Below are 4157 nucleotides of genomic sequence, written 5' to 3'. Positions count from 1 at the left end.
AAATTCTCACCCTTACCTGAATTCCTTGCAAAAATTCTGAATTGAAACCTTCACTCTCTTTCCTTGATCACATTTCCTATTGCCTTTTTGCTCCTTTTTCTCAAATGTCACTTACTGTGGAAATCTCCCTAAACCTAAGTTTCTCTAACTTTTTATTTTTAGAATAAACTTTTCCAAATCACCAACTTGGCCCAAACTTAATTACCTCATATTCCTTCCAGCCACTAACTTTCTCAATTTCTCATATTTGGCCCAATTATTCTATCTTCACTAATTAATATAATAAAAATAAATAAAACATTATTTTTAATTATTAAGACAATTCTAAATTATGCTACTTACTACTATCATCCCTATTACTAAAAAGTTGTTGCTTTCTAAAATTTCCAACACAATTTTTATCTTCTTCAACCCCAAAAATATCCATGAAATAATCACCAAGATTATTTTATCCCTGAAACAAATTTATAGCCCTCTGTTTCATATATCCAATTCTTCAAACGGAACTCGATTTGGACTTACGGATCAAAAGTTATGACCGAAACGATTTCGACCGAAAAACACAAAAAAAGGCTCTCGCGCTGAGCGCGGCCGTGACGGATAGAATGCAGAATTTTCTACGTTTTTCATCGTTGGAAGTCTTTCAGACCTCCGATTTCAATTCCGTAAAAATCCAAACGCTTATAAAATTATAACTCATACAATACTCTAATCATCTAAAGTTAATTTACAGTTTTAATCACAATTTTAAGATTATGCCTAAAACCTTCGAAATTGCAACAATGGTTAATATATTTTCAATCATAAAAATAGAAAAATACACGCACATAAGGGACACAAAATTCATCATATAATCATCTTATAACAATCATCTTATAACAATCATCTTATAACAATTATCATAGCATCTAAATTCAAAATTATGAATCAAAATACCCAACCCTAAGGAGGTTAAAGGTTCCTCTATTCTACTCATCTACCATACCCATTACTATTGGAACAAGTTCCCACTCTTACCTGAATTCCTTGCAAAAATTCTGAATTGAAACCTTTACTCTCTTCCCTTGATCACATTTCCTATTGCCGCTTTGCTCCTTTTTCTCAAATGTCACTTACTGTGGAAATCTCCCTAAACCTAGGTTCCTCTTAACTTTTTATTTTTAGAGTAAACTTTTCCAAATCACCAACTTGGCCCAAACTTAATTATCTCATATTCCTTCCTCCCACTAACTTTCTCAATTTCTCATATTTGGTCTAATTATTTTATCTTCACTAATTAATATAATAAAAATAAATAAAACATTATTTTTAATTATCAAGACAATTCTAAATTATTCTACTTACTTCTATCATCCCTCTATACCCCTAACACGAGGATACATACTCCGCCAACACACAACCATAAAATAAATAATCAAAATCCATAATTCAAACAATTAAAATATAATAAAATATCTAATAAAAATATAAGGTGTTACAAGGAGCATCAGGGAACATCTGTTTAGGTGAGTGAGGCCTTGAAAGCCATATAAGACGAAGTGGTTGGCTTGAGATGGGCGTACCATGATTCTCTTCAGCGGACTATGTGGGAGGTGCTCGGAGTTCGAGAATGGGTTGCGGAGCAGGCGTAGAAGTTCTGCCCTGATGCTGTGATTTCTGTCGAGGCGTTGGACCCGTGTAAGTCTGCTTCTGAGGTGAATCGAGGAGGTGATCCATGTAACACCTCGATTTAATTAGTTATTTATTTAATTATTTATTTGATTTAATTGAGTGTTTTATTCAAATAATTGATTCTGACATGCTTTGCTGGTTTCGTCGTTTGTGGTAATTTGTGCTAATTTAATTAGTTTGGTGGGAATTAAATTAATTAAATTATTAGAAATTGGTAATATATGAGGAGTTGAACCAATGTTGTGAATTGAGATAATTATGTGGTGAGTGGAGAGAAGTGGAGTTCTAGTTGGGCAAAAATAATAATTATGATAAATTAATTAGAATAATATATATTTAGAAAATTAGAGGAATTTGGTTTTTAGAGCCTTTTATCGGTACGTGAAATAGAGAGCAAAATCATTAAAAGGGAGAGTGATCAGTGCATTTTGATGCACATTCTTCTATAATTATACTTAGGCATTTTTATATTTTATTCTATTATTTTTACTATTTTAGTGTGTTTTTATATTTAAGTTTATTTTTGGCTTTATTTTATTTTCGTACTTTATTTTCAGCATAAATAGTTATTTGATACCTTATTACTATTCAGATCATAACTTGGACTATAGCACTCGGATTAACGCGTTCTAATATACTTGGAAAGCTAAGAGAAAGAACTACAAGTTTCATGTTGAAGTCAAAAGCATATTCGGAATTAAGAATGGTAGAATAATTCGTTAAAGTCCTAGACTTAATTAAAATAGTTAGTTTGAGCCGGTTTTTGTAATTTTTGGGTCGGCTCCCATAAGGGCACGAATTTCCCTTTTATTATATTAGGTCTTCCACTGCTACATGAATCCAATTCGGAATTCTGATGATACAATATTGCTTAGAAGATTCCATGGAGAACTAATTCCCAAAGAGCTGATCTGTTGTATTCGAATTCCACTTTGAGGTTTTTATTAATTTCAGTTTAATTTCGACCTCTTTTCAATTCTTCCTATAAACTCGTTTGCTTAATTCGATTACTTTCGTTCGCTTAATTCGATTGTTTCTTGTAGGATAGAGTTGATTAAATTTGATTGTTTGTATGATCCTTAACTATAATCACGTTAACGTAGCTTTTTCGTTATCGTGTTTGATTAAATCGTGTTTGCTTAATTCGCGTCTGCTTAAATCTGTTTGCTTAATTTGGAAATTAGGAACATACATCATATAATACCAATTTGCGTTTGTCAGTGGGTATTATAATCAAATGAGATTGAATCCGTTAGGGAATTGAAATTATAAGAATCAATGATAAGTCGGAAATCGATACAATAAATTAGCTTATTTATCAATTTTTTCTTTACCTTTAATCGTCTTTGATTTAAGTTTTGAACCTTAAAAACCCCTTCTTCCTATTCGTTTGGTTATAACATTCAAGAGTCCTTGTGATACGATATTCGAGTGTCGCTTCCGTTTTACTACACTTTTAAACTCGTTTTTGACCCGTGTGCGACAATGGATCAAATTGGCGTCGTTGTCGGAGATTCTTGTAGATTTTAACCATTATTATAGTCTAACTATTATTATAGTCATAGGTGTTTTAACATTTTTTTTTGCCCTAACTTTCTTGTGTTCTGATCGTTTTGCGGTTTAGGAAAAAAAGTTCTGTTTTTAAGAAAATCGTCTTAGATTATTCCGATTATTTGTCGATTTATTAGGAAAAAATCAAGGATCGAAAGCCTATATTTAGAATCTAAATAGTGGACGCCACCCTAAAAAATCGAAATTCCCTATTTTTCTATTTTTTATGATTTATTTTCTGTTTTGGTAGTTTCCGAAAATTCCGCAAAAATTCTCAAAATTCTTAATTCACGTTATTAGATTAATTTTCATGTTTTTGTATTTTATTTTAATCGTTTTTTCGTATTTCAAATGTTTTTACTTAATAGGGACATTGTCGGTATTTTTCTATTTGTTGTTGCATTGTTGAATTAGTTGTGTTTTCTCATTGTTTGTTGATTTTTTTTTCTTTTCTATTGAGTTTAACATGGTTGACCAAAGAACCCTCAGAGAACTTGTTGTCCCTAATGTTAATTATAATGTTTTATGTATTGAATTTCCTATTGCTGTTGTACCTTTCGAATTGTAATATGGTTTAATACACTTGTTGTCAAGGTTTAATGGTTTTGCAGGTGAGGATCCGCATAGGCATCTAAAAGAATTTCAGATTGTGTGTTCTACATCATTGAGGCCTCAAGGAATTACTGAAGATCATGTTAATCTTATAACATTTCCATTCTCACTACATGGTGCTGCAAAAGATTGGTTATATTATCTTGAGCCAAATTCTATTACAAGTTGGAATAATATGAAGAAAATCTTCTTAGAAAGATTTTTCCCTACTTCAAGAGCTTCTTCGATCAGAAAAGAAATATGTAGTATTAGACAGGTTGACATGGAATCAATGGCTAAATATTGGGAGAGATTCAAGCAGTTAATGTCGAGTTGTGCTCACC

Source organism: Lathyrus oleraceus, chromosome 6, assembly GCF_024323335.1.
Source record: "Lathyrus oleraceus cultivar Zhongwan6 chromosome 6, CAAS_Psat_ZW6_1.0, whole genome shotgun sequence".
Classification (NCBI taxonomy): Eukaryota; Viridiplantae; Streptophyta; class Magnoliopsida; order Fabales; family Fabaceae; genus Lathyrus; species Lathyrus oleraceus.
Note: the sequence above shows the minus strand (reverse complement) of the source record.